Here is a 13,890-nt window from a genome sequence, read left to right as displayed (position 1 = left end):
TAGAGGATATTTAAATAATCAAAAACAGACTATCAGAACAAATATAGATATTAAGAACTTTGCTAGTAAGAACTCAGGAGTGAGGAGTATGGAAGAGAAAACATATCTTGTTATAGAAAACATAAATTGTTGTATAGAGACTCTTGTTAGCCATTAAATATGGGTATTAAAAATGCTGCTGGTGAGGATTCAGAAGGAAATGAGGAATACATTATTGATAAGTAGGAAAGTATCTCTTTGTTATATAACGGTAGAAAGCTTAGCTGAATTGTATCTTAGAGTTATACAGAAAGTAGAATTTTTAAGTGACAAACAAGGGCATTTAGCCAAAGATAATTTCTAAGCAGTGTTTAAGATGAAGCCTGGTTTACTCTTGCTGTTTTCACTTACTGCTGTTACTATAATGTGAAAGAAATGAAATGAACTGAGGAAGAACTGTTAAGAAAAAAGGAAGCAGGATTTGATGTCCGCGGAACTTCTTCACTTATCCAGATTTCAAGAGATGCTAAAATTAGAAGATTAATTGTAAGGCAAGCATGCTCTGGAGACGCCACGCTGCTGGTTTTGTGTTTCTTCACAGGTACATAACAAGCTTCTGTTTCCAGGTGGAGCTGCGTCTCATCAATTATAAATACTCATAAATTATAGGTTACTTATCAATTACATGTTACTTAATAAGTAACTATCTGTAACCAGGCAGAGATACTTGGATTGTACAATATTCTGAGAGTGCTTCTAAAGGAACAAAAAGTCCTGTTGCACTGAAGATTCTTTGAAGAGATTAGGCATGTCATTCACAGATTCCTCTCAAAAGAAAGCCAGAAATAAAGATGAGATTATCTAGGAAAGATCTGTGTACCAATCTTGTGTCTAATTAAATGATTCCTTGAGACACATATTGTGATGCACAATGCTCTTGTGAATGTTATAACAGCAGAAACGCTGCTGTCTTGCATGGAAAGGGACAGAGACAGGACAAAGTAAACTAAAGCTGGCAAACTCCCAAAGTTCTACAGGCAAGTTAATGGCTAATAAAACTACTCAGATGAAAACACATGCTACAATACCTTTCTTGTAAAAGAAGGATGACTCTGAGGGTGGAACCAAGAAGCATGAAGTCAGGGAAGAATTGACTTCAGAACCAGAAACCGTTCTTCTTAGGGCTTAAAACCTGATGGGGTTTGTCAGGCTGACTTTCAAAATTTCTAAGAATTTTTTTTTTCCGTCCATTTTCTCTCTTTTAAAATGGTTGTGTTTTTATGTGAATTTTTGCTCCGGACGCGCAGGCCCAGCATCCATGGCTCACGGGCCCAGCCGCTCCGAGGCATGTGGGATCTTCCCGAACTGGAGCATGAACCCATGTCCCCTGCATCGGCAGGCGGACACAACCACTGCGCCACCAGGGAAGCCCCTAAAATGGTTGTGTTTTTAAATGTTATGCCTGACCCACAATTTTATCTTAAGCAGTTAAATTGTTTCTTGAGTTCCTTGGATTTACACATGGAGAGGAATTTTGTCTCAGGAAGTGTTATAGTCAGATCTTCCCTTATATGTAATTTAGATGATGATATTTGGGACTTTGAGGCTGATAAAGTTTAGATGAGATTTTGGATTTTGAAATAATGCTATAGTGGTTTTAGACTTACGGAAATGTTGGGATGGGGTGAATATAGTTTACACGTGGAGAGCACATGAATATCGGGGGACACAAGGGAGACTATAGTAGGCACAATATCCCCCCAAGACATCTACAAGTTAATCTCTGGAACTGTGAATATGTTACGTTACATGGCAAAAGGGACTTTTTGGTGTGACTCAGCTAAGAATTTTGAGGTGAAAAGATTATCCTGGATTATTTGGGTGAGTACAATATAATTACAAGAGTCTTTATAAGATAGAAAGGGGGACAGAGCATCAGAGAATGATATGTGGTAATAGAGACAGAGGTTGGAATCATACAGTTTGTAGCTGAAGGAAGGGGCCATGAGCCAAGAAGTTCAGACTGAGTTTAGAAGCTGGAAAGCAAGAGAAGGATTGTTTCCTAGAAACTCCAGAAGGAATATAGCATGGACAGCACCTTTACTTTAGGATTTCTGACTTCCAGAAATGTAAGAAAATTAATTTGCATTGTTTTAAGACACTAAATTTGTGGTACTGTTTCAGCAGAAATAAGAACCGAAAAAGTGGGAGATATATCTCAGAACTTCAGGGACAAAGAAGATTTTATGGTTAGACCTTTGCTGGGTCAACTGAAAAAAAAATGCACGACCTAAAAATTGAGAATTATGTTTTATTTGGCAGACGTACTGAAGACTTAAACACAGAATGCAGACTCTCAGATAGTTCTGAGGGGCTGTTTTGAAGACGCAAGGGAGGAGCCAGTGTATATAGGAGTTTTTGCAGAAAACGAAACAAAACAAACAAAAACAGGTAGCCAGAACATCAAAAGATTGCTGTTAATTAAAGAAAAAACAGACATCTCAAGTTAATGAATTTAGCACTTTTCTAAGTACGGGAAGATACAACAGTCTGGGCTTAATGAAATTATTTCTTTAATATGCGCCTTAACTATCTAAGGCCAGTATCATGTTTTTCTCCATCCTGTATCCCCTCAGGATGCACTGTTGAGAGAGTGTGGTGGCTGCAGTAGCTGATGGCTTGATAGTCACAACATCCTTTGTCCACAGCTGTGGGGGTATGGTCCCTGTCTCCCTACCCAGCCCCATGATGTCAGGCATGAAGAGTACTTATTTGGTAGGTTCTTGTGGTGTGATCCTCCCTGCCAGTGCTTCTTGGCCACCCTGGTATCTCTGTATGGAGTATGGATAACTCCATGGCATGGGAACTAAGGAACACTTGTTAAGGTAGAATCCCTCTTGCCAATGCCACCCATTTATCCCATTATCGGGTAGGGAAGTCTGAGAGCCAGCAGGCAAGGAGAATATTTCACCTGTTCACTTATTTTTAGCAGGGCTAGTTTTGTCAGGCTCATCTGTTGTCAGAGGAACTCAGATTTGATCCAGAGATTAAATGATTTTATCTGCCTATTGTTGCCAGATTAGCAACTGTAAACACTCTGAGCCAAGGTCTCCTACCTTCTGTTGCATGGGGAGACATAAGACACTTTGTAGTTGTGTTTTTCCTTCAGTTATGGGGGGGGTCAAACCAGTTCATCCTCACACCACCTCACAGTTGTCCTTAGATTGCCTGGTGTGTTATATCCAGGGTTTTAGTTGTACTTGGCATAAAGGAGCAGGGAAAAATTAGTCTATTACATTATGGTTGAACCAGAAGTCCGTATATATTTTTATCCTTCCTAAAATTATAGATTTTAATAAAGCATTTCAGATAATATACATATATAAAATTTATATATGCTTTATATATATGTGTACATATATATATATATATATATATATATATACTTTTTAACTATACAAATTGTCGAGTAGACAAAGAAAATATATAGTACTATAGTATTTGAACTCGGAAAGATTCTGTTTCCAAAACCACAAAGATATGAGCAAATGTTCAGAGAAGCTCTCTCTCTCCCACATATTTGGAAACACTCATGTGCCAGCAAATCATACTCCATGCCCCCTGATGTATTACATTAAAAGTTCCACAATGTGAATAATGACAACCTCAAAACATGTTTTCTTTTCTCATCCCACTTACCTCAATAACTGAAGCATGACCTTTTTTAATAACAAGAATATACTTCAATTCAGTTTAAATATCAGAACTGCATCTTTATTCTGGTAGCCTTCTGCCTGCGTGATCACATTCAAAATAATTCATATTGCCCCATTAAATATATTTATATTATGCATTTTTTTCTGAACAAGAGTGGTGAAACATAACATACAGCAACCATGAATTATTTCCAACATTTTTAATGTGTTTTCAACAATTATTATTGTGGAAAATTGCTTTTATTTTCATGGATTTAAGTTATGATACTTCCAGTTTAAGGTGGAACATGAAACACAGATTTAAGTTCTCCATTCTTAAAGACCCTCTAAATCAGAAATTCATAACCAGGCTCCCTGAGTTTTAATGAATTTAAACTTTGATATACATATTTATTTTCATTTGTCTATTTCCTTCAATTACATGTACAGGCAAAAACTCCAGTAGTATTAGCAATATTTATGGCTTTATTATCATTAAAAAACACAAGTAGCTTCATAACATATTTTACCCATTGAAGATGTAGAAATTTAGATTATACTGATTACTACCAAATTATTTTACTTTTTAGACCTGAAACTCAGTATTTTTATTTAATGCATGACTGGAGATACATTTATTCTTATATTTAAAATGCTGTTGAAAATATTTGTATGACCACTTTTCAGTGCAGTTGTTTTCTGTTTTATTTCTATATATTTTATTTCATGAATTTAAATCATTATTTGGATAACTCCACAGGCTTTACTAGCCTGCCAAAGAGATGTATAGAGCAAATGTATGAGGAACCCCTACTCCAAAAGGATAGTATATATATTTTTAAACCATAATTTCAAAATCAACACAAATGGGAGAAAAAAAATCAAAAACACAATATTGGAAGCCATAATCTGATGGAAGTGGTAACTTAGAAGAGGCAATTGAGCTGAACACTAAATCAACAGAATGTAAAGTGAAGAATGAACAAATTGATATAAAAACTCATCCAAGGGTTCAGGAATTGGCATGTTAGCTGCTCCTGAAAAGTGAAGTGAATGTGGGGTTAACATGGCCTGATGATTTATATTCAGAAAAAAAAAAGCAAAAGAAAGGGACACAGTAGCAGTGTAATAAAGGGCTAAATTGAAGTCAGGCGTAAGTCATTATCATACTGTAACTGAGAGGAATAGAATAAAAGTCTACAGCCAGCAATGATCACTCTGCTCCAGAAGCCGGGTTCCTGGATTTGAATGGACAGTCAAACTTATAAGGCAACATGGCATCATCAAAACATTTAGTGATGAGAAATGGTACAGAATATGCAACAACACAGCATGCACTGTAACAGCATGGCAAAATTCTTAGGCCTCCCATACATGTTACCTGAATGTTCCAATAACACTAGACTGGGCTCCCCATGGAGGAAAATGCAGACTGCATACCTTTGGAGTGAATCCATTAGCATTAGAATTCCTCCAGTTTTTATACCCTGCTGGTCATACCCTCCCTCAGAAGTACAGAACAAGCTCCCATTCACAGATGGAGCTGCATCTCATTAATTATATATTACTCATCAGTTATAGATTATTTATCAGTTACATGTTCCTTAATAAACACTACCTGTAACCAGGCACAGGTGCTTGGATTGGTAGATAATAACTGAGCAGAACCCTGATTTACCTTGTACTTAGTGTACTTATACCATCCTTGAGTTAATGTGGAAGGAGAGTTTAAGTAAGAGTCAAATCCTTGGGCATTCCTGAACCTAGAGATGGCCAAGCCAGCTGTTAAATATTTAATTCAATACCAAACTTTGAAAACTCTAATCTTCATCTAAGAGATTTCTGTAAGATAGACCTATAGACATCCTTTACATGCTAAGTATAGGAAGAACTATCTGAAGAACATAAAGGAAAAGGCCTAAAAACACAACTTTCTTGATTTCAAAGATAGCATCACAACCAGAACAAACTCCAGAGAAGACAAGATCCACCTATATGCATAAGGCTCCCAATTAGCATTTCAGTGGTCAGTTATCAAATATGAGAAAAAGTCAAGAATCAATAGGCATTTCAGATAAAACTTCTAATATGAAAACCAGAAATCAAATCTCACAGATGAAAATGAAAGAATAAAAAATTTGGAAAGAGAAGTTTATAAAAATATATTTATATTCACACTTACTGAAGATAATTCTGTATAAAACAATAATAAAATTTAATGATAAAATAATAATATTCAGGAAATGTAACATGTTCTTGAAAATTAAAAATGTGATAAAAGTACATTAGAGTCCTTAATTCCATTTCACTCTAAATAGACTATTTTATACTGTTATGCTATTTTATTCTATTTGTCATCTTATTATAGAAAACACTCTTAGAAGTCTGTATATTTGTGACTTCCATACATTTGCCTTCACCTTCTAATTCTGCCCTGTAAAAAACAAATTAATAGGGATTCTTGTCTGCAAGAGAGATCTTCAAATAAAAGAAGTCTTAAAGCATATTTCCCTAAATAGTCTCTTCTAAAAAATAAAAGCTTCTGTTGCATTAAAGTTTTCATTTTGTAGGAGAAATTAAACCTATCTTTTGTACTGTTTATTTATATGTTTGTTTTTCAAAACATCATTTGTTTAATACAGAACACAAACACATTATCCTGAGATAGTAAATCTTTTTCTGTAAAAAGTTGTATAATATGTATAATAAATATATTAAGTTTGGTCACATATGGCCACTGTAATATATTCTTTGTTTTTGTGTTATATTTTTAAATAATCAATTAAAAATATTTTTTATGACTCCAAGGCTATACAAAAACAAGCTGCAAGCTGGATTTGACATTCAGGCTATAGTTTACCAACCTCTGATCTAATCCACCAAAGAAAGCTTTTCTGATTAAAAAAAGGTCATCAGGGCTTCCCTGGTGGCGCAGTGGTTGAGAGTCTGCCTGCTGATGTAGGGGACACGGGTTCGTGCCCCAGTCCGGGAAGATCCCACATGCAGTGGAGCAGCTGGGCCCGTGAGCCATGGCAGCTGAGCCCGCGCATTTGGAGCCTGTGCTCTGCAACTGGAGAGGCCACAACAGTGAGAGGTCCATGTACTGCAGAAAAGAAAAACAAACAAACAAAAAACAAACAAAAAACGTTCATCAAAGTAATGTAATCTTTAAATTGTATTCGCATGTTGAGTGAGGACACCACAAACCTTGAATTATAGTGAGTTTATGGACACTAAAATCTCAGTATCTTTTCCACATTAACTCATCATAAATCTACATATCTATCAAGATGTGGATAGCTAAAATTTTTTATTTACTTTACTCCTCATCTTTTTTAGATAAGAAAAGGTATCAGTTAACTTTTTTTAAAGCTGTATAGAACCAGATGGTGAATATTTTACACTTTGTGAGTTTAAACCACTCTGTTGAACTCAATTCTATCCTTGTCGTAGGAAAGCAGCCATAGGCAGAACATAAATAAATGAACATGATTGTCTTGTAATTAACCTTTATTTATAAAAAATCCCATTTCCAACTGTCATTACAGGCTAAAAAATCATTTTATTTAGTGATGCTGTTGCTAATGGATTAAGTATTTCTCCCAGTTTCCGGTAACCCGAAAAGCATATGTATTTTCTGTTAAAGTGAAAACAACATGATAAATAGGAGAGGTGGAAGGTTTTCTCTTAAGTTTAATGACAATTTGAAAATATATATCACACTCTTAAACTGGAATTCAGATATATATGGGAAACTATTGTTATGGGAGTTTCCAATCATTATCATTTATTTATATATGCATGTAAAATGTATTTACATGTATTTATATATGACACATAATGTATATTTACATATATATGTATACATATGTATTAATTTTATTTGGAAAATAAAAGCGGTTCTGTTAAATTAAGTGTTCAAACCATTTCTCTAGCCCATACATATTACACTAAAATGGTTTTACCTGTTGCATTGTATCAAATACCTTGTGAAATCAATGTCTGTATACTATCATAGTTCCTTGTATATTTTATAAATAAATAAATATATATATATTATTTATATATAAATAAATTTATATATAACCAAACAAGCGCCAATTAAACTTGTAGTAGTTGTCGACTGAAAAAAAAATGCACAACATGAAAGTTGTGAGTTAAGTTTTATTTGGGGCAAAATGAGGACTATAGCCCGGGGGGCAACGTTTCAGATAGCTCTGAGAAACCACTCGGAAGAGGCCGGAGGAATGGTCTGTATATATGTGATTTTGGTGAAGGGAGTTACATGCAATCATGCACACAGTTTTGCAGACGTTTGCTGCTAGCCTTGTGAATATTACTGCTAGTTACAAGGAGCAGACATCACCATGAAAAATTTGAGTGCTTTTCTAGATACGAGGAGATGCAAGAATTGGGCTCATAAAATCTTCTCCTGAAAATATCTTTCTGAAGACCTGTTCTGCCAGTTTTTCCCTGAGCACAGAGTGCCTAATTCCTGATTTCCAACCTGAACTCCATTCAGGGGATGTTGAAGGTCAGCAGCTTCAGTAGCTCATGATTTAATCCTTGTAGATAGAGGTAGAAGGCAAGTGCCAAATTGTAGTTGGCATAGTAAAGATTGTTTAGCTTTCATTTTTAATAATATATGTTATACCATACAACATAATTTCTCGAAAGTCAAATTCTCTCATTCACTTTTCTTCACACACTGATGAAAAGATGCTCTAACACCTATCTGTACCTCTAAATAACCCTCCTAATTCAATCTATGTGTCTGTACTTACCCCCTTGTATTTTTTCCATCCAATTCTGAAACACAAGCTCAAATCACTGTTCTAACTAAATAAAAATATGTGCAAAAAAATAAGATAGAGGAAACCAATATGAACAATCTTTATATTTTGATGAAGAGTTGTGTTGGCTAAAAAAAGTAAACTTATAATATTTGTCCCCCACCAAATGTTATTAGAAAATTAATTTGTCTGGTAGAAGTTAATGGTGATATCAGATTATTTTAATTTTCTAATAGCCAAACCAGTATCAGAGTAAATCCAAATTTGCTTCCTTTATCTCTTAAAGGAAATACTTTTCTGTCTTTATTATGTGGACATGTAAATATAACAACTTACTAAACCATCAACATTAAATTTATTCCCATTTTATTGCATTTGAGCAACTATATTAGCTAATTATAGGAATAAAGCAAGGTCATTACTTAAAGTAACATAGAATTCAAGCATCTTCTTCCTCTTGTTTTGCCTCTTCACTATCTAGCTGGAAGTAATATAAAGTTGAATTAGCTGATGAAATTAATTTAAACTAGCCTAAGTCCCTATCAATCTTTATTTTGTGATAATAATATTTTTAATCTGTAAAACATCATCAAGTAAGAATGCAGAATTTTGGAAACAAGCATATTTTTTTAATTAGATAATTATTAAAATTAAACATATGCACAGTAGACCAATTCTAGTAAGTTAAATTAATATTTATATTATCTAAAAGAATCTAGAATTATACTATCCAATATGGTAACCAATAGTTTAATGTTGTTTAAACTGAATTAATTAAACTTAAATTAATTAAAAGTTGAATTCTTTGAACCACTGGTTTGAAGGATAATTTATGCTTACTTAGGTTCTTGCAAAAAAATAAGACAAATTCATCTATTAAAAAAAAGACTAAATGACACTGACATTACATATATAATGTGTCATATATATGTATTTATTGTGTATCTAAAATACACATATATGACACATTATATAATATCAGTGTTGTTATACATATATATGTGTGTATTTATACATACACATACAATAATACATTATGTGTAACACTAAGTTGAGAGAGAAGTATAAAATGTACAGTAGGAATTCAGACAAGGAAAAATCACTTTTAAATAAAGAAATAAGTGGGATAATGTTTCATGGTGTAGGCATCATTTGCCAAAACTTTGAAAGAGTAACAGAATTTCACTTAATTAGCATGGGTAATGGCAGCATCATGGGAAATTGTGAGCAAAATTAGGGAATATGAGTATAGGATGTGCAAAAATGAATTAGCTAGAAACTTGAGTACAGAAAGTGTGTCAGTAACTGGGAAAATAAGAATGGGATTTCCTCCCTAGTTCTAGCAAAAATATTCACACAAAAGTGAGGAGTGTCAAAGCAAATTTTGTACCAGACAAACTTAAACAGACAGACAAGGAAGACTATCCAAACTATTGCAATAGGGAAGAAAGGTTCAACTCAACACAACTGAAATAAAAGTGCTTAAGCATTAGGGTGAAATAGTGGAAAAAATATTGAAGGACTTTAGGGGGAAGGTTAATCAATGGGATATGTAAAGAACATTGAGTTTGCAAATGTTTTTTTCTCTGTGATTTGGGCTCTGTGTCTGATAATTGGTGCCCATCAAAGTTGCTCCTACCCTCCCACAGGAATTGAGAGATAGTGGTCCTACTTCCTTAGAAGTTTACACACCAAAGGGATGGTTTCCAAGTGCTTGAGCAACTTGTAAAATTGGCAAGGGACTGGGAGTAGATTTGCATACATTTCAAAAAGGCAGAGAAATAATTTACAATTGCAAGCTTTCTAAGTAAGTTCTCTAAGAAAAAAATAAGATGAAGTGCCTATAGTCAGGAAGAAATCTGTGTAAAGTTTAACCACGCCTAGTGGAATATTAAGGCCATTTTGGTCAGTGGGAAACACACAATCTGGAATAGTCTGAATCTTCTCAAGAGTATGGGTGATGGGTGTAGAGGACTTTAGAAGTCTTACAAGTTTCCTTGTAAAAGTCCTCCCCAGAGGAACATTGTATGAAATCAAACAGAAATGAATAAAATGTCTTATAGTGTTAGGTGAAGAATCCTTGGGCATCTTCTTAATTAACTTATCCTTCTGCCTATGACTAAACTACTTTTTTAAGCTTAAATAATTTACTCAATGTCACAATTAAAGTAATAGCTGAGTTAGGATCAGAACTTAAATCTCCTGTAGTTAACTTAGCAGGGAAAATAACCAAAATAAATTAGCTCGAATTTGCGGTTAGCTATCATCATGTTTATATTTTAGAAATAAGAGAGGAAATGGAGAAAATAATGTCTTACACCATGCAATTCAAACAGGGGTAGAGAAAGAGATAATTAGATACTAGTAAACATGATATTTAAGAATATTCCAGTACAAAGTTCATAACATAATCTGCTCTTTATTATCAAATGGCATGCTATGTCAAAAGACTCATTATTTTTATTGCTTTCAATTTACTTTCATAGCAAAGCACAGCATGATATCCACATGGTTTCCTTGCATATCAAATATTTAGGCTATTAATTTTGTTATTAGGCACTTTTTTTTCCTATTGGAAGAGTAAGCACCTATAGAGTTCCTCCTCTGGATTTTCTTTCAAATAGACATGAAAATTATAAATCATATACAACTGGATTTTAACCACTGGTATTGTGGATCAAAGAAGCCTTAGACTACAAACTTCAGTAGCTAAGACAGAAAAATAACTGAGGGACTGCTCTTTTGCATGCTCCATACGATTCCTCCTGCCTTTCAGTGTTCTTTCTTGTTGGGACTGCAACTTGGTCAGTTTGTTTTAATCCACATCCCTAACAGCAAGACACAACAAAAAGCTGGCAAAACACCATCTGGGTCAGATCAAAGGCAGAGTTGGGCTGAGTGACATCAACATACTGAAGGACTAATGTTGCCAAGAATCCCTCTGCTCATTACAGGCAAAATGTCACATTGACTGGTCTTTCTTCTTTAGCCTTTCAAACCTTATGAAGTCTTTCAATAAGTTAAAGTTCATAACAGGTGTTTAGCACAACAGGTGAGTACATTAAACACTGAGATATAGACTTTTATGACAAAAATTCCTTTCTGTTTTCAGTTTTTATGTCTTTTCTTTGGTTTAAGATATATTTCCTTCTTTGAATACCTATAAAAACAGGTATGTATACGTATAATTTATAAATATAAGGATGTATCTCTATGACTGTCTATAAATAATGTAGTAGCCAAAGGTGATTCAAAGAATGCAGTTATATCAACTGAGACCTTTTAATTTACAGCACAAATTAATATATTCTGTTTATCTATTATATTACATGTGGCTGAAAAATAAATCAATGAGACAGAAACATAGGTTTGAAATTTTGGAAATTTAGGAAAATCTCTAGTTGAGCAAAAACATTTATTTAAAAATTCAACACATCACAGGTTTCTTTATTCTAACTAATACTTATTAATAATATGCTGGGATGTATACCAATAGAAGATTTTAAGGTTTGAAAAAATTTTGTAATATTCCATATGTTTTCTCCAGGAAGTATTTTCATGAACTTGCTTCTCCAGTCTGTCAACACCACTGTCTCTCTTTAAAGCAAATCATTATATCTACCTACATGCACATTGGTGAAAAAACACACATATACATATACATGTGCATGTACATAAACATACAGAGTGAGAGTATGTGAGAGAATCATCCAAACTAATATTAAATTTGCTGGTCTCAATTTGAGAATGAAATATGAAGGTGTCAGCATATTTGCATTGTTAATGATGGTCAAATACACAGTTAACATAAATTAACTCTTTTGTATCAATCCTAAGTTTAATTGAAGAGTTTCAAATATATATTTTTTTAGTCACACCCACATCTACTTGAAAAGCCTCTACAGAAATCAAAAGCAAGTTATAATATTGCAGGAGCTGGTTAAATTTTTACTATTTCCAGACTGATTATAAACATTGTCATCAGTACAAAGATAGGTTGTTTCCTTTTCTCTTTTTGTTACATTTCTCAGGCTTCCAGAAAATGTCATTTCCATACAAATTACCCTTCTGCAACATTCATTGAAACATTTTTACTGAGAATTTAGCTGGCTCTCAATCTTCTCAGTTATCTATGAGAAATCTTGGAAGGGTCGAAACAGCAGAATAACGTATTGTTTTAATATAAAATATGAAAAAGCAAGAATATAATATTTTTGTATAGTAAGAATGTTACAGAGGAAAAATACTGAAATAGAATATATTATTATGTGTTAAATAGAATTATTAAACTAATAACTGGTACAAATTAATCGATTTTTATTACAACTTCCATGTAACAGTTTCATCATCCTCTTCTGAATCTGTACTTCCAAGAAATGAACTATTTAGATCAAATCAGTGAAAATTCTAGCAAATGGCAATTTTTCCATTTGTTGCAATATCTGACTTCCTAACAGTGGAAACATATTGTGTGACTTAATAGTAATCCTCAACAATGGAAATGAAAGCATTATACTTTACATTGATAATACCCAGGTAATACTTTGTTACAATGATATAATTGTTATATCCAGATTAACTTTTCCAAACCATTTTTGACCTATAAACACTTTTGACAGAAATGTGTATTTTATAAACCATGTGGGGAAATTTAATCATTTGGGGGATATCATTAAAAAAACATAATAAAGAAAAAAATTAACAGCGTATTATTAACTGCTATTATAAATTAATTTAAACATTCTACTCAATTATTTTAATCACACATGAAGTTCTATTTTGATTTGAACCCATTTAACAAGTGATTCACACTGGCTAATTTAATTATGTGAGAATATATATGATTTGAAGATACAATATAACATATTACATTTGGGAGTGACCATTTATATGAAAACTGCAGCATCAGATAAAAATAATACAGTGGATTTTTAGCAAATCCACTGTATTATTTTATAATTTCTATATTTTATAGTAAAGCTCACAATAAGTGAAAATAATTCAGACTTGTATTTATTAGCATTTCCCTGCAAATAGCATATAATAGGTAAATATAGTCTTATTCGCAAATAACAAAATAATAAACTGGATTATCATCACTGTATTTTATATTTTTAATACTTGCCTTAATGGAAAAATTACTTTTAAATATTAAAATTACTTTCAATAAGTAATTTTTAAAGTTTCATCAAATATTTGTAACTCTTAGAATGGGCAAAAATCACCTTGGGGAAAATTTGGAGAAATATCAATATTTTATGCTGTTAATTTTCATTTTAATATCAGTGTTCTTTTTGCTTTCTCTGATAACCAGTGGTTCATTTAAAAAATTCACTTTCTAAATGATATTTTGTTATTACTTCATATGGACATTTATTTTCTCTACTGTTTCTCTACTACTCATTTTTTTCTTGATCACTCCA

Source organism: Delphinus delphis, chromosome 18 (genome assembly GCF_949987515.2).
Source record: "Delphinus delphis chromosome 18, mDelDel1.2, whole genome shotgun sequence".
NCBI classification, from domain to species: Eukaryota; Metazoa; Chordata; class Mammalia; order Artiodactyla; family Delphinidae; genus Delphinus; species Delphinus delphis.
This window is presented reverse-complemented; position numbering follows the sequence as displayed.